General features: G+C 42.2%; 1 protein-coding gene across 7 annotated transcripts in view; it reads left to right on the top strand.

Annotated features, from left to right (window-relative positions):
• The first annotated feature begins 13,069 nt into the window (after nt 1–13,069).
• The window catches only part of STX17 (syntaxin 17), a 37,165-nt gene continuing 31,529 nt past the window's right edge, over nt 13,070–18,705 (top strand). The window contains exons 1-3 of one of the 7 annotated variants that reach the window (XM_049830486.1): nt 13,434–13,538; nt 13,935–13,991; nt 14,640–14,753. The gene's annotated coding sequence lies outside the window, so the exon portion shown is untranslated. The other 6 variants (XM_049830487.1, XM_049830488.1, XM_049830484.1 and 3 more) reach the window with 6 other exon arrangements.

Raw genomic sequence — 18,705 nt, forward strand, 5'->3', positions numbered from 1 at the left:
TCAGGATATGTGGGAAAATTCTGAGGTTTATCTTGATATGCATTGCACTTGCAATTTATTTCAAGTGCTACCTTTTCAGTGACAGGCATCCTAAACACCATCAATTTTGGAGGTGTGTCATCCAAAAATCAAGTTTCTGTCTCTATTATTTTTTTCCATAGGCAACCTTGAAAACATAAATAAACTAACCACCAGGTTTCAAAAATCGTAACAGCTGGGTATCAGTCAGAGGAAGCAAGGATGATCTAAAGATCTTTCTCCTTCTCACACGCACCTCTCAAAATTTTAAATAAATCAGTTGAGATTCATCTACAAACATCAGTTTACCAGTCCCACCTTAAACCTTAAGTAATGCTTTCTGCACATTGGCGTGACCACAGGTCTGTCTGAGATAAAAGGGAAATGATCTGAAGACTTGAAAATGCTAAATCTAGCCCTGCTTAAAAATTGCTAGTCCCCTCTGAGACTGGGATTTAGCTAGTTTGCATAGATTATGAGAGTGCTGAGTTTGGGCAGCAGCCCCCCACTTGCTGTGGCCAAGGCAACTATTCCACTGGAGAGAGCATCTTCCAAACCAACAGGAAAATAGGAAAGTCTTCAGTAGAGCTGTTGGTCTCTGTCATGCACCTTTTTCCCAGGTACTTGCCTTGTTTTATACTATAATTCTTCTCTCCCCCTTCCCATGCTTCATCCTTTGTTGTACTATCCTACAGCAATGCATTTAAAATTAATATTTCAGTAAGTTGAAATTATTTCTGAATTTCAAAAGTGTGTGCATATTCTGGAGAAAGTTTATTTTGGTAAAGGGGACTAGGCGTGGATATCAGCTTTCTTTACATGGGACCTGAAAGCCAAGAAATAGCATATATGTTTTCCCTTTTCTTTGTCCCCTTCCCAGGATTCACTCATGAAATATGAAATGAACCACGAAATATTGAGCACCGAATTTAAGATCCGATCATGTGTTGAGAAAAGAGTACTGAGAGCCAAACATGTGCAAGGTGGTAGATTTACCCTCATAACTGGATCTATCTCCCAAGCATGAAGATACCCAACGTGGGTCAAGATTTGCTCCAGATATCAGACATTAGGATGTAGATTTATTCACAAAATGCAAATGTTTCATTTAGAAGCTATTTAAATGAACAGCCTCTTGAATTTATTGTCATACTTTCTTTTTCCTTTCTCATTAAAAATGTTGCTTTTTTCTGCACAAAGGATAAGAATGCTGCAATGCACTGTTTTCTGTATCAATATACAGCAATCGATTAATGCTGAATTAGATGATTTTACCATTTATAAGACATGCAGTGGAAGCCAACACATAGGCTGAATGAAATCTCTCTGAAAGGCATAGCACATGGTCAGGAAAGACTATCATCAGCTCCAAGGCCACAGGGCTCCTTCAGAACTGATTTACAGGTATCTTGTTTCACATTTTATATCAAAATCATCTGGCAAAAAAAGAAATGTAAAGCAACTAAATCAATTCCAAACTGATTGTTGTATGTGATTTCCAAGGGATGTTTCTTTTCCTCCCAGATAACTTGTATCAACACTAAATGTTCCTTCCAAATGAAGGATCCCTTTTTGTTGTCCGTAGGGAGGAAGGGCTAAAGAAAATAATGACATACTAGCCATCATAGGTAATTCCCAAGGGATACTTAGTTTTTCTTCCCCACGTATATCAACACATGATGTTCCTTACAGATAAAGGAGCCATTTTTGCTATCTTTACCAAGGGAAGGCTGAAGAATGCAGAAAATTTCACCCCACCAGGTCACGAATGTGACCGCTGGAAAGAAGCAAAGCTCTGCAGTCCTCCTTACTTTTTAGTATCTAAGGAGCATCTTCTTCCCCAAACTCCAGCTGGTTATCTGCCACTTAGTTATAGTCGCTGATTAGCTGTGCAAGACGGGCAGCAGCTGCCTGGGGTGACAGTGACGGTCCTGATGGAGCTGCCTGCTTCCACCTGAGACCTCCCACGCACGATGGCCAGCAGGACAGACGGACGCCCTTGGACCGGCCACCCTTTTGCATGGAAACAGGGTAGAAGACTCTCGCTTCACCCACTTCTCCGTAACTTCAGACATCTCTGCCTGTCTCCTCACACTTTGTGCCTCAGACTCTCTGATGTAGGCTGTTGAACCGCCGCGGTACTCTCTCGATAATGCCCCTCTTAATTCCTAGTCATTGTTTTACTATTAATTACCAAATCTGTGCGAGCAAAGCATTTGGTATCTTGTCTTCCATAGCCCCGTGGGGCGGCTGCAGACCGAAGGAGCTGGACTCCACTTGGTACAGAAGAAATCATGTGTCGCCCCGTCAGTGAACGCCTGCTCTGCCCACAGTCCTTTCAGCCAGTGCCAGCTTCTGTTTCATCTCTGTCTACAGCACCACGGAGAAATGCGACTGGAAAATAATGTGATTTCTGGTTTAATTCGATGAAACACTTGTATTGGTTTCTAAACGTACGGACTTTTTTTTTTTGCTCCTGGAATCACAGTTTTCAAAGAAAACCGATTGCCATCACATGCATTAAAAATGGCATTTAACAGTGACTTTATCAAATGTACTGGAATATTAGCAGATACGTTACGTGCATAAATGTAACATGTATCACCTTCTCTATCTAATCCAAGAGTTTCTTATTTTCCATCCACCCACTCAGGCATACAGTTATTCATTAGGTACAAAAATGAACTGCACACCTTAAATATATTCAGATTATTGTAAAACTGCCTCCACCTTGCTACCAGAATTGCCAAGGTAAAAATATCCTTCTCTTTCTCAAAAGATAGATGGTGATAATATAGAAATGTTTCTACTTCCAAAGCGCCTATACTAATACAAGGAGTCAATTCTATTTAAAAATAAATTCACACTTGAACAGTTGCTGTACTCGATACATGTATTTCACACACACACAAAATTGTTTCAAAAGTTATGTAGCTGTAGTCAAGCATTTAGAAGTTAGGAAATAAAAGAGCGAAGAAGAATCTTCTGTGCCTGAAGAAACATTTTTTCCCCCTTCCTGTGTAAGTATTATCACGTAGTCCTTAATTACATGAAAATGTGCTTTTTTACCTCAGGAATCCATCTTGTTTAATCCAAAGAACATGTTTTTCCCTTCAAATTGTTCTACCTGAGCCACCTGTTCCATAAAGACCTATGAAGACATTATTTAATATCTCCCCTGGCCTAGTTTTCTAGGCAAACAAAGCTTATGTTATGCTATGATTCTGTCCCTCAGACCCCACTGAGAACTTTTGGATCTGCTGGGTGTTTTCAATCAAATACAACGGAAGAGCAGAAGTTTTAAAGAAGAAAAACTTATCCAAGTTTCAAGACAACGGAGGAAAGGTCAAAGCCCTATCGATGCCTCCACCAAAGTAAAGGCAGAAGGTGAACCCTGCTCTGCTGCCAGCATTTGGGCGTCTCAGCCCCAAAACCCCGCTCCTCAGGAAACCTGCCTTTACCCATCCTGCTGCACCAGGGCCACCCGCATCCCTGCCGCAGACCTCGCCTCTCTTTTCCAAGCATCTGGGTTTTTTTTAAAATCGTTTTGACCCCGAAGATGCTTTGCGTGTGGTACCTCATAGCTTGGGATGATGGGGATTATGCTCTAACGCCTACATCCATTTTTACACCGGTGAAATCTGGTTTTGCTCTTGTACTCCCATTGCCCTCAGCCTCTTGCTTTCGTCTGGCTTTGGCTGCTTTGTTTTGGCTCTATAGTTCTCCCCCACCTTGCACGCCCAGTTTGCCATTAAAACTCCCCCTCTAAGCCGAACGTTTGGGCTGTGCTATTTAGGCTTGCAGCCCGGAAGTTTGTGGTAAAAATTCTACACACAAGGCTTGTCAGGGCAATTTCAGTATTAGGTGATAAAATTCCCCCTTTTCCTATGCACACAAGTCACCCTTCAGTCAATGTTTGCAACAACTGTCCAGTCTTTGATATCCTTCAGTGTAGCTAAGGTGGAGCTGGGTCACAGACCACAGCAATAATGCCTATGTCAGAAAAAAAATATTAAGTAAAAAAAATAAAAATAAATCAGCACACTACCTGAAGGTTCATCAGCCATCTCTGCCAAACATGGATCTTGGACAACATATTGTAATTTTGCTAAATACTGTCAATACAGATGTTGGTACATTGGCAGGAAATTGATGAAATCCCACTGTTCTTTTTATTCAAACTCTGCTTCCATTTTATCTCTTAAGATAGAGATGTAACAGTAGATGGTGGATAACCTCTGGTGTATTCATAATTGCCGTGCAATACATACATGTACATTATCACATCGGTTTTCCTGTATGTGCACTTACTGTCACTCCTCATCGCTGCAAATGATTAAATGAAGTAGCAGGCAGTGAAAAACTGTGAAACCTTTCAGTTTGGCAATACCTGTAATACACCACAGCAAATCTGCTCATGTCCATGAATATCCAACCCATCTCCCAAGAATTACCATTTCCCCATTTTGTAAAGGTCCCAGTGTTAATTGTCTAATACAGAGTGATCACCTTTTTTACCCCCTCTCTTACTTTCTAGAGTCTTGATTTGATGATTCAGTTTGTATCCACATGCACTTAGTGACAAATAACACTCTGCCTTAGCAGAAAGTGCTTTCTTCCCACTGTTCAGGTGTATTTAGCTCTCATTCAGGCACTGCATCACTTCTGCCCTGCTTCTTGTCAGCCCCCACATCTAGTCACCCTCCACATCAAGTTTGTCCTGGCCTTACCTCTAAATTTTCTGATACTAGAAGCGAAAGTACTGGCAGATTCCCCTTTTGCTCCCCAGGCCTGATGTTGAGGAGTGAAGGGGAGTAGTGAGGGGAAGCTGATCATTTTTCTCTAGAGAAATCAAGAAGAATAACAGTGGTGATCTTCTGAGGTGTTGGATCCCCTCTCCCTCCAAAATTTCAGTGTATCACTTGGGAAAATGATGACAACTATTCCTGTTGAGCCATAACTCTGTTCCAGACATAGCAAGAGACTGGACAAGTCAGTAATAAATATAGCGGTGGAGCAGTAAAACTCATAATAACACCCTAAGATAATCACAGCTACATTAAAAATTACAATTTAGGGGAACAACTAAGAGACCTAAGCAACTACTTGCAAAAGAAAGCCAAATAGCAGACTTTGCACTAGGATCCATAGAAATGTTGTCTTGGTTTCTTTTGAGGCCTGAGGCTCATAAGAGCTATTCTGTATTCATCACCTCCATCCTGTTCACTTTGGGACTGCTGTCCAGCTCAGAGATGACCCTCAGCATGAAGCAGTCAGACTGAAAATAAGATCCAGCCTTCTTAGTCAAACAATTCTACCAACGTGCAAGGATGCCAAACACAGTCGCACACCAGTTAAAGGTTTTTTTGCTCAGTGTTTTACCTGTCTGCGGCTGATACAGAAGAGAATCATTCATAAATGACTGAAATCCATCTTGCAGACAGTATTTGCCACCAGATTTAAAACTGCTAAAATACTCATTCTCTGTACCACCCAAGCATCAAGCTAATGCCCCTCTTAAGCTTCTGTGGCACCCAGAGCACAAGGAAAATAATCTGCATTCATGGTGCCCACAGAACATTAATCCAATCTACTATTTCCGAGGTAAGAAATGAAGCCATTTTAGTCACAATTTAGGGTTTAATTCAAATTGTAATAATGCTATCTTTTAAATAGCATTAAACATCTTTAATGAAAAGTTGTCTTTTCCACATGTTTATGATTTTTTTTTTGTATTACAGATGACTGTAACAGTGAGAAACCAATATTTTAATGGCTCATCTAAATACTAAACAAAGACGTAAATATTCAGTATGATGTGCAGGGAATTAGTAGTCGCATTAGCAGTAATGGGACTTGCACAGCTAATTCTCCACATAGCTATCTGAACATGTACCCCAAAGTACTCATCAAGAAAATCAAACTTTCAATTACATTTTAAACTAAAATAGGCTTTAGAGGCTTTCTTTCTCCGAGACAAAACTTTCAAGTAGGTTTATCTCTACAAGACTGAACTTCAGGGCTTCACAGTGTTACTGTCATACTAAAAGCAAATAGAATAAGATTCAAACATTATTTATAAAAACAATCCTTACTGTGGAATCAAGTCTCTTTGGATCATGCACATTTGTTTATGCAGCATCTCCACCCTACTGTTACAGAACTTGAGCACTTCACAGTTTTAGTGTATAGACGACACTGCCTGTAAGGTAGCGAAAAGGTCTACCCAACTTGACAATGGAGCTGATACCCCTCAGTTTTGCATCTTTGACACTAGAACATCAATTTGCTTTTTCAAGAAGTGCCAACGAGCACCTCTACAGTAAAACGGTCTAGCAGGGAAGAAAGAAACACGTTTGAAATGTGAACCTAAGCCATTTGTCTTACGCCAGCATTCCCCCTTACAGCTCAGATATACCTATGACCTAGCAGGAAGCAGGAGACAGTGAAGGAGTTAATTTTAAGTGACTAGCTTCTCATTTTGCATCTTTCAGAGAAAAGGGTCTGACTTCTGCCAGAAGCAACTTAAACTTTTCAAGATAATACCAGCAAGCATCACTGTAAAGATCCAGGTCATGAGGGGTTCCCTAGATACAAAGAAATTGATGGATACTGGAAAATGTGTAAGACAGAAAGAAACAAAGCAGCAGAGGACCAAAGAAGGTTCTGATTTGAGAAAGTATATTTTATGACTTACTAAGATAATGTTTCAGTTACATTTAAAATTGTATACTGCTTGCCACGTATTAGAAATGACAGATAGTTTCTAGAAATAGATGTTGAACTGTACCTCAGCCATTCCTCCTCTTCACTTCTGACTCACTCTGACTTCTAGCAAGAACCACTTTCTTGTAAGTGAAAGTATTCCATTGTACAATTGTCTTATTTATTAAGTTGCCTTCAATCATTTCCAGTGCAATTGTACGTTCCTATGCTAAGTAGCTAACCATTACAGTGGCCATTACCACTTAAAACAAGACTTTGGGCTTATAAGGGAGACTTGCAGGAAAACTTCTCAGACATGGTTTAAAAAAAAAAAAAAAAAGAGGCAGGGACATATAAAATGCTAGGAATTTCTAGCAAAGTAACAGACAACAAACCAGAAAATACAGTTGTAACATTGTATAAATCTGTGTTTTGCCCACAAAATGAATACTGTGTGCAGTTCTGGTCCCTTTATCTGAAGGATATATCAGAAATGGAAAAGACCCAGAGAAAAACAACAAGGATGATCAAAGTTATGAACTAAACTGTTCACAAGGAGTGGTTGAGCCTGAAAAAAAAGACAACGTAGAGCAGAAATGAGGTCTACAGAGTAATGAGTAACATGGGGAGGTTGGACAGCAATCAGCTGTCAGAAGAGCCAGCCTCTTTATACAGACAGCAGCAGACCTGTGAAAATCCTTGCCAAAGGACTTTGTACCTGAAAGAGCTTTACTTACTTTCTAGGGGAGACTGGGTGAGCATTTGAAAGAGATATCCACTAGGGTTACTGAGAAAACAAACCACATCTGGTTCAGGAAACCCCCAATATAAAAAAAAGTTGAAGGCTGGGAGAACTTTAAGGAGGAACTAGCACATACGCTTGGCCAATTCTTACTCGAACCTCACCGTGCACTTGTGGCCACTGTTGGAGACAATCCAAAGCTAGATGGCATAGACGGCCTTTGAACCAGCAGTGTGATTAATAGGTCATTACACAGACAGGTAAATTCCTGATTAACTTGATGTATGCCTTGGAGTCTGATGTGGATATTAAATCAGAAACAGTCTGATAAACTTTTTGTCTCTAGAAAAACAATAGCCAAGAAATATTCCATAATCCAAACTAGACAGGCTACAGATCTTCATGTCTATTGGCCCCACCTCTCAGCACCAGGAACTTTTTTGGCAGAGCTGAACGGTGTCTTTCTTGTTATCCCATAAAGAGGAAGAGGGAAGGCAAAGACAATTCTAGAAATCTCAAAAGTAGAGTTGTAACATTGAGTCAGTGGAAAGGCACCCGAAATGAATGTAAGTATTCTAAATTTTAATGTTTCTGAAATTCCCTGAAGTTTTTATTGAACAGGGAGTTGCTCATGACCTGCACGTTAGAGAAGCAGCAGAATCGGCATCGCCTTCCTAACTAAGCAAGAAAGATTAAAAACATTTTAATATAAACTCATTATGAATGCAAGCTGACAATATTACACCTCTGGTCTGCAATTAAAAGACATTCTGAATCCCTCTTTCAAGGCTGAATGGTTTTACAAAAGGAATGTTACTGGTAAGTATGATGGGTGAACTGCATAAATGAATGTTTGTTCAGTTGATTTGCCACCTTCTATTCCCCCCCCGAATACAGTCTGTATTTTCTCGTGTCAGGAAGCATTGGAACTTGCACAAAGAACAAAATCCTCACCCTGCTAAATTTAATAGAAATTTTACCACTGACTTGAATGGCACTAAGATTTGATACAGAATTTCTAAGGGCTTGTATATAAACAAAAAAATGGACCAGCTTCCTTCAGTTGGTAAAACTGACTGTATGGAAAGTCTTTTTTTTTAGTTAGAGTAATTCATAGGGATTTAGCTTAAGGTGATGCCAATGTAATTCGGTCCTATAACAGGAGACGAATGTGCACAAAAGACAGTCCCACTAAAAGCTTTTTGACTGAGTTAGCTCAACCTTCTTCTGAAGTGCAGTAAAATAAAACTGCTTAGGTGACCTTACAAATGAAACTGAGAGTATGAGATACACCTTTGCTACAGCACGTACTGAAAGCTGATCAGTAGTTCTGAGTGGGAGAAATCCTCTTCTGCTCCAGTAGGAACACAAAGACATTGGGGAAAAAACCACATTGATCATGACGAAATGCCAGTCATGGAGAAGTTCCCAGGTAGGGCCACAACCCCAACAACGCTTGTTTTAATGTTTTATCTCCTTTGGTTGTGCCAGCAGTGGACAGCTAAGGTTCCCCAGGCAACGTGCTGCAGGTGCATGTTGCCCAAGTGCTGGCAACACGAGCTCCCACCAGCTAGAGATGCTTGTTTCACCCTGCTCTTGTCAGGAGGGAAATCCTACTGCTTTTGGACCGGGTGTTGTAGATAGTTTCTGTACTTACCATCGTCTTTCTATAGGCTTTGCTGCGCCACTACTTGCAGGGGTAGATCAATGGCAGCTACTGTAAACCATTCCTGCATCGAGGTCACAGTGTGAGACTTGTGAATACGCTGGAAAAGATCCAAATAGCCAGTGCGACCAGTGAGGAAGTGTTTCTCTCAAAACAAAATCTGCTTTGCCCTAATTGCTTTCTCTCCTACTTTTACACCTTATTCAGTGTTACTGCTGCTGTGAATAAGTGAATGTATAATAAAACTCTTCCGTTTCATTACCACTTGGGAGACCTACTTTCTGCAATACTATACAAATGATCCTCAACCAAATCTGAGATGGTTTTGCAGCAAATTACACTAAAAGGGCATTGGATCAGAATTCCACCAACCGTAAAAAAACTACAGCACAATTTTTGTCAACAGTAGCAAACAGCTTCTCCCCAAACCAAGTCGCAGTATTTCGCTTACATCAGGAAGACAGTTTCAGAAAATGCTGCCACATATTCCACAAAACACCCCTCAGTCAAGAATTACTGAAGGAGTTTGATTTTTTTGAGGGATGTATGTTAGAAGGGGATCTCGTTCCAAACAACCTTGTGCTCCTGAAAGACTGTGAGAGAGAGCAATGTTCACTATAACACAGTAATGGCTATTTTCCATGACACAATGGAAACTTTATTATCGGTTCTTGCCAGCACAAGCCTTTTGACAGTGAAATCAGTGTATCTGTAATGCATTGAAAAAGGCAACAGAATTTTGAAATGCTCTACTGGAAAAAGAGTACCTTGGGAACATAATGTAAGTATCTGGGAAGTTCTATGCTTATGGAGCAGCACTCACTGAAATACCATCCCCAGCATGAGTTATCTGAGAGTCTGTGTATAAGGAAAGACTGCCGAGAATAGAGTTAAGCATGTTAAATGAATTGCACATCTGGATCCTGGTCCTGAATCCATGTATTTGAAACCTATGAATGATCTCATGTGGAAAAAGAAACTGCTGCAAGCTCTTCCTTACTCAGATATACAACAGTTCTCTGCCTTTCTAGGACTCTCCATGATTTTCTTCTATGTTATTTATTGGTGATACAGAACAGTTTCTCTGATAACTGTATAGGAATACACATGGTTGTCAAATCTATAAGAGATCACAATTGATCATGGACATGCAATACAAATCTGAGTCTGTAATTCAGGAAGTCCAACTCCATCTACACGTGACTTTTTTTTTTTTTTCTGAGCTATCTTTTGCCATCAGAGGTAGTATTTTCCCAGACCTGAAGGTGGAACTCTTGTTCCTTTGATGATCTTTACATGAGTGACAGCATTTTGCATTGTCATTTTTTCCTTGAGGAAATTTGGACTTCTTTGAAGTCATTGCTGGGTTGTCTGGGAGATCACATTAGCAACAGTAGCAGAACTGGACAGTCAGGCATGAACGTCATGTTGAACATCACAATGAAATGTGCCAGGAGCTCTTCAGATGTTGCCTGTTAGAACTCACAACCCCCCCCCCCCCCAACCAACCAAACTTTCTTTTTTGGGAATATCCTTGGGATCCTATTCCTTCTTTTGCTGCTAGATAAGTAGACTTCTTGATTTTCTTCTGGAGTCATCAAGTTTAAGGAAAGGAAAGACCTGAGTGTAATCTTGTGGTCGTACCACCTCCATATGACACTGCACAGAACCTCTGCCAACGTATTCCGCACCAAAATTGCAGCTGTGTACGCTTGAGCTACCGTACCTCTTGAAAAAATCTCCATTTTTTAAACTGACATTTTTTTCTTTCAAAACAGATTCACAGACAATTTAATCCTATAGCCAATTAAGAAATGCCATATTTCTAGTCTCTTTTTTTTTTTTTAGTTTTGCTTTCAGAACACTGCTTCTACTCCTCAAACGTCTCTAACCCAGACAAGTACTAGTACACTTATGACAAAGGTCACGCCTGCATTGGATTCTGCTTTTAAAATATGTCACATTAACGCACATTCTCCACACCTTTCACAACTTTCTCCTGAGCTCTTTCCAATATTTAACATCCCTTTGAAGTGTAAATGCCCAAACTGAATGCATTATTTCGATAATAGTTCAATAAACAGGGGTAATATCCATTCCCGTTGTATCTGATCCTCCTCTGGTTTTGCTTCAGAGTATTAGTCAGCAAGAGCTTTGTTCTGGGAGCTCATGTTCAGCTGCTTATGTACCATAATGTCCAGGTCCTCTTTAGCATTGTCTCATGCCAGTCATTCTCCCTCAGATTCCAGGTGTGGCTTTGAGGCTTTATCTTGACTGTACAACCTCCAATTTGACTGTCTTCAGAGGAGTGTTTTTACAAGTCAGCAGATCTTACAAAGCAATTCAAAGGAGTTTATCTAAGCGACCTGCCCTTTTCTTTATTTACAACAGCAAAGTAGTGATCTGGTATTTTTGCCTACGTCATTTCTGATAGTACCAGGCCAAGAATAACACCACCCCAAAAGACAACCTTATGACAAATCTTCACTTACAATTACTTCTCTTGAGAACTGTCAGCTGAATCACTTATTATGAACTATGCAGAATTTGTATTCCACGTTGTATTTATGAGACTAGCATACTGTTCTAAATCAGATGGAAGCTATTATATCAACATTATTACCTTTATCAACCAAACTTAAATTCAAATGCATTTAATCAAATCTTTTTTATGAAAGTGTGTTGATTGGCATTTAATGACTATATCCCAGGTCACCACTTCCATGATTCTGCCCTATATCCATGTCAAACTAGCTATGCTTGGCTAGCCTGTGTCATCCTCTTTACTCTTTTTTTAAATATATGTTTGGTGCAAGCTTTTTTTAGTGCTTTGGCATTCCCCAGTACTCCATTGCCATTCCAGCAGCTGCATTGCGAGCAACAGAACTAATGAAGACACTGGATCCTGTGGATTTGGATCCTTTACCCCCTGAATAACCTTAATTACACTAACAACAATTTATTCTCCATTTGCCCTATGAAGATCCCATCTAGCAGTCTGGAACTATGTATATGCAAAGTGGATGGCTAATTTATACATACTAATTGTCTGGCTGATTGCTGCTAACAAGAATGCGTAAGAGATGAGCGTTTTGGTTGCTGTTCCTTTGCTGAGGATTTATTTCCTCAAAACTTACAGGACTCTGATGACTTTCTCCAAATTAGATTGGAACCAGCCAAAAGGGCCTGGAATGACAGACAGATGAACAGGTAACGTAAATCTTGTTCAGATCATCAAAATTGACTTAAACTCGTCTTTGATAAGTTGGAGATCTTAAGTCTGTTCTAGTAATGCTGTTGGGTTCAGTTAAAAAATGTTCTATTTTAATAATGGCGTGACGTAGTTGCTCTACAGGTACTCCCAGGTAGCCAGATAGTTTTTCACTTCTTGTCAGCGGCGATAAAATGATCAGAAGCGATATGGGGCTGCCCTCGTAGGTGTTGCTCTACCTGCCGGGAGCAGGTCCTCTGTGTCGGGGTAGGACCCAATGATTGGTGTCAGACACAAACAGGTTACACTTATTTTCAAAATACGGCTCAGAAATATTTCCTAGATACTTATTTTCTGAATGCTGTTAGGAACAGTGAGGGTTAGCGAGGGGAGAAAGGAGCCTCACTGGCACGGCCCGGTCGGCATTCGTCCCCTACAGACCGATGCTATGGGACCGGGATGTATCCCCAGGTTCCCACCTGGCAATTTGGCATTGCCTAAATTACGTGTCAAGGCAAGCAAAAATGTTGGTTGTGGGGAATTTTAAGAAAAGTTCTTGAGAAGATGGCGGGCGCGAACCTTTGGCCTTCTTTCAGAAGAAGAAATTTAACTTTCCTCACTCGATGAGCCCTTAGCCCCGAGGCCTGGTACTCCCTCCCTGGCCGGGGCAGCTTCTCCTCCTCCCCTTCCTCCTCCTCCTCCTCCTCCTCCTCCTCGGCCCCTTCCCGCCCCTCCGACCCACCGCCCCGCACCGCGAGTTACGGAGGGAACTAACCATGAGGAAAATCGCCCCGACCGCCGTGACCGGGGGGGTGTGTGTGTGGCAGGCGGGGGCTGGGCCGATAACCGCCGAGGGGGAACCCTGCGCGCCGCTTCCCGCCCAGCGTCCCGGGGCCGCCGCGGGCCTCGCCTCGGCCGCAGCCGCCGTATGGTGAGGGGCCGCGGGCCGAGGGGGGTGGGTTTTCACCCGGCCGGGGGCGGCGGGAGCAGCGAGGGAAGGGGCAACGGCTGCCCCGGCGCCGCGCTAGCAGGGCGGGCAGCTGGGCTGGGGCGGAGGTGGGGGGGGGCACCACCGAGGGCGGCCCCGCTGCTTTCGGTTTCGCTTCCCGCGGCGGGGAGGTGAGAGGAAGGCCGGGTCGGGGCTTCACGGGCCCCCGGCGGGCCCTGGGCTCGGTTCTTGAGGACGTGGCCGGCCGGTAGGAGCCCGCAGCGCGGCCCGTAGCGGGGAGCGGAGCGCCGGGTTCCCCCTCTTCTTCCTTCCCTCCCCACTCCCCCTTCGCGACTCCCGGTTTCGGCCCCTCAGCGAGGGCCGGGGCGGGGGGCAGCGGGGCCGTCGCCCGCTCCCCCCTCCGCCACCGCCTTGCGGGCCGCGGCCGTAGGCCGGGCCCTGTCGCTGCTGGCAGGCCCGCGCCCCTCGGCCGCCCCTCTGCCGGTGCCCGGGGTCGGTCCTGGGTGCCCCCAGGAGCGGCTGGGCCCTGGGGGGGGGGGGGGGTCCTTCTGGGTGGTGGGGAGGTACAGGAGGAAAGCTGAGCCGAGCCAGAGCTTGTCACACCAGCCTGGATTATTATTTTTTTTTGGTGTTGTTAAAAAAGAGTGGAAGCGCAGCGTGATGAATTGTTTAGACTGGCGTTCTCCGAGCTTTTAAAAGCGTAAGTCGGGAAAAAGAAACTAGTGTAGTCCGCTTGAAGCCTTGATATAAGACATAAAACCTTCCTTTATTCTTGCGCTTCTGCTCTCTGCGTGGACCCCTCGCTTTTCGGGGGCGAGGTGCAGGAGGGGTAGGCCTCCGTAACCTGTTGGCTGCTGGGGTGAGACCAGAGGCGTAGTTCAGTAGTACAGAAAAATGAGTATTGGGGCTCTGATTGCAGGTTGAGCTGTGTTGGGGCCACCTATTGCAGGTGTCGGTTCACTACAGACTCGCTCCACCAGTTCAGCTTTGTTGAAAAAATGTTGACGTGTTAGTCATTAGGTATTTTCTGCCCTTCTGCAGCTGGCTTAAACGTGTAAATCCAATACAAAATGCCTGTCATCTGCTCTGACTTCTCAAAAAGCAGTCACGCGCCCTTGCTTTGTCTGGATCAAGTTTGTCTTGCCGGGTGATCCACGAGCGCACAGACCTGCTAGGAACCACAGCCTGTTACGTACAGCTGCTAATTCCGGCTGTTCTGTGGGAGATCCCACATGCGCGGCTCTTTATCCCATTGCGTAGTTTCATGTCACTTTGCGAACATGCTGGGGCTGGTGACAATGCCTTATTGCAGCCTAAGAAAGCTGTTTTCCTTTGGTTCCTTCTACAGCCAAAGCGGAAAGATGTAATTCGGACCCAAAGTGCAATTTGGCTGTAGCCTGCCACAGGAGCCTGTTCCTCACTAACTACAGACCTCAGCCAAGTGAGCAACAGTGAATACTCGGTCAGTGCAACTTTGGGGCCGGTACTACTCTAGGAAGAAGTGTTTCAGGTCACCTTAGCGAGAAAGCTGTTGTAAGTCTCTGCATGCTAGCATCTGTATTCTAATCTACAATGAGAAAAGGAAAAAGCTTTTGGCCTTGCAATCCTTAAAAACAGGCATCTATGCTGGAAGTACTTTTTCCAGCGGTAGTGGTTGTCTAAAGTGTCGTAAGTGAATTAAAATCAAATACGTGAACTACATTGCATTTCCCTGGGCAAGCAGAACTCTTCAGGTTTATTCTGCGTTTTGCCTACCGTATTTGAGTAGAGAGCACTAGGCAGTTTAACAGAAGGTCATAGGTGTTAATTTGATGTATGTTACTTATTACATTTACTGAATTTTATAATAAAAAGTTACATGGGAAGAATTTTACTTCTGATTGACTGCAGCTATGTGACTCTGTGCTTTCTATGCACCACCACATAGTAAGTGGAGATTTTGTGTTAGTGTCAGAATTAAATTCACACTTTTGCTGTTTGGAACTGGATGCCTTAAGATTCTCTTACCCCTTAGAATTGTTTGACTTAAGCAATGAAATAAGATAGCATATGGTGGTTGGACCTTCAAAAGCTGAAAGAGGAAGTGATCAGTTTTTGAAAAATTTTGTTTGCTTTATATACCTGTTTGTTTGGTAAAGCAAAGATCAAATAAGTGGAACTCCTCAGGTTCTTTTGCTCTGTTGCTTACTAACAAAGGAATGTAGATTTATCCTTCGTGGAAGATACACTTAAATAATTTCAAGGACACGGGGTGGACAAACTGGATAAGGGATTTTTCCTTGTCTTGGGTAGTAAGAATCATAGATGATTCTCATATTAAGTCCAGATATCAAGTAAATGGTATTCTTTTATGCTAATTTTACTTCACAGTTACAGTTTCAGTTTGGGGACAGTCTCCAGAAAACATAAATATTAAGAAGGGATACATATATAATTTCTGTCACCACCTAGTACTTTGATAATACTGCTCAGTATGCTTTGGATATGTCTTCTTTTTTTATGGACACAGTTGACTGAAAATTATTGCACATCTGGGTCTTGATCACTTCTGGATAAGTGTTATTTCTGTCACTGAAATGGAATTGAATTTTGGTGCATGAATTTTGAATGTCAAGTTGAAAGTATTTTACTTGGAAGATAGCCTCTTAAAAGGCCTGTAGCATCAGCGTCTGAAAAGACAAGATTCTGTAATTTCTTTGTTTATGGAAATATCTTGCACAGTGAATGTAATAAAGGACAGTTAATTACAAATGGTTTTATCTAACTTTTTAAATTACTGCTTTAATGATACTGTTTTCTCTTGGGCTTTTTTGCTCAAACTTGAATTTATTTTAGAGGATCAGAGCCAAGTATTCTAGTCTCGGAGAACTCGAGATTTCGTTGTGCTTGAGACTTGGTAAATGCCTGTAGGAAGGACAGTCCAAGCGATGGTGCTGTACAGAAGCGGTCAGAAAGGGAAGGTGACCTGTCACACAACTGTGTGGTGTCTGAATGGCACCCTTTGAGAGAGGGCTCGTAACTTCTGCAGCTTCATGTACATGCTGACTGCAGTTGAGATCCAAGGACAGAGACAAAATTATCTTCTTAAAAAGCTGAAGTAGAGAGCAGTGTTTGTTACTTGCCTGAGGAGAGGGGTAGATAGGCTGGACAGGGCTGCTACTCAGAGGGATCTTGATGGGATGGAGAAATGGGCTGACAGGAACCTCACAAATTCCAGCAAAGGCAACAAGCAAGCCCTGCATCTGGCATGGAATAGTCTGATGACTAGAACAGGCTGTGGGAAGACTTGATGGAGAGCAGCCTTGCAGAAAAGGACCTGTGTGTTGTGGTGGACCACATGCTGAATATGCGTCTGAGCGTGCTGTTGCAGCGAAGGACAACCACGTTGTGGGCTGTATTAGTAAATGCGGCCGAGGGACAGCAGGTCGAGAGAGTGACTGTTCACCTCTATTCGGCACCTGTGAGACTAGCAAGGCTGTTAGGGGGCTGGACCACATGATAATCAAGGAAAAACAGAGAGGTGGATTTGTTCAGCCTTAAGAGAAGGTGAAGGAGGGGGAGATCTTACTGCTGTGCGTGGGAAGCTATAGAGCCAGGCTCTTCTTGGAGGTGCACGGCAGTGGGATGAGAGGCAATGGACACAAGCTGGTTTAGCTACGAGGAAGGTCTTTTTGGTTTTGGTTTGGTTTTGTTTGTTTGCTTTTAACCTGGAGAATGGTCAAACACTGAAGGAGGGATCTAGTGAGTGCGTGGAGTGACCGTCCATGGAGGTGTTAGAACTTGACTGGACAAGGGCCTGTGCAACCACATGTAATTCAGCTTGTACTAGATGGCGTATGAAAATCCGCCCCCCAACCTAAACTGTCCTGTTACTCTGTGATTACTCAAAAAACAGGCATTACAGCTTTAGAAATTAATTGTTAAAGTTATGCTTAGGGAAACACAAACCCAGCAAAGTATGCAAGAAACCTTAGATTTCCTTGAAATTGCATCTGGAACAAATGTAAGGTCATCACAAAAAGTTGTAATGTTAATTTTATTTACCATATTATATGAACTTAAAAAAAAGTAAGACCTTGCATATTTTCTTATTGGTAATTTATGTCTTAGAATTTTTTGTTAAAACTATACTGTTAGAGAGAACATTAAGCAGGAGAGCTGATGAGAACGTAAGGAGTTTTTATACTTCGTTCTTAGTTTCTCACACTTACTGTTAGTGAATTTTAGGCAGCAGTGCCTTAAAGAAATTCATAGACGCTGTTGTGAAAGCTAGTTTACTGTCTGGGAAATTTTAAGAAGAAAATGACTATCCAGAGCCCTGCATGCAGCCAAATCTTTGAATTTAAAACTGTTGCTTATTCAGATGACCTACTCAAGGCATATGGCTGTTGGTTACATTACCTCTGCTTTCACAGTGGTCCAGTTTATAAGTCACCTAAACTGTCAATTTTGACTCATCAATATCTAGATGTCATTAAAGGTTAAGGACAAAATTATGACGGACTTAGGTTAGTCTCTGGTGTATTTATTCCAAGACAGAATGGACAGTGGGTTTCTGTGAGTTCATGTTGTGCAGTAAGTTTGAAGTATTTGTGTCATCCTTCTTCAGGATGATTCACTATTAAAGAAAAGCATGACAGGGCTACTAAATATCTTTAAGGAACCAATTTTTAATTCGTTCTAGCTCATAAACTTGTGGATTAGTGTATAAGCTGTCAGGAAATTAAATGTGTGTTCGAAGAGGAGGTACTACAGTTTGGAGTAGGATGCTTTTTATCTTTTGCTCATTGCAAAAAAATATCTGTTCTAGGCTCAAAATGGAGTTCAGTTGTGAGATAACGAGTGGCTCCTTCAGAAGTGTTAGGGACTGTAGCGACCAAGGTATAATAGAAGAATCAATGTATTTTTTATCATCTTGCATTTAAGCCACTGTTTTTAGAATGGTGGAAAGAGTAAATCAACACAAAAGGATTAAAGTTCTTTTTATATCCCCAAAAATGCAAGGCCACCCACTGCATGTTTATTTGAAGATTTGGACAAAGAACTATTAATATTAAATACCTCGGGTTAGAAGGGGATTTGTAAGACTGCTTGATAGTATGTCTCTATAATTTGGAGTGGGGATAATTTAGGAATGACTGCAAAATAGCAGTGACTGTGAAGTTGGTTGGTGAAATAATTTCCTTCTGAGGTTCTGAAAAAGGGAAAGATGTATCAGTGAAACATTAAAGATTGACTTCGCCTAACTTGGTCTACTCTCAGTAAATAGTCAGTTTTCCACCATTTTCAGTTTCTGCGTTGGGTGCGATAGGTAAAGGAGGAGAGTCTTCTGTTAGCATTCGGTTCTTCAGAAAAACACAACATTGTTTTCTTTGCAGCTGTGTTGGAAAAGGTGAGTAACTTGGGACTATTTT

The sequence above is a fragment of the Accipiter gentilis genome, chromosome 27 (assembly GCF_929443795.1).
Source record: "Accipiter gentilis chromosome 27, bAccGen1.1, whole genome shotgun sequence".
Taxonomy (NCBI): domain Eukaryota; kingdom Metazoa; phylum Chordata; class Aves; order Accipitriformes; family Accipitridae; genus Astur; species Astur gentilis.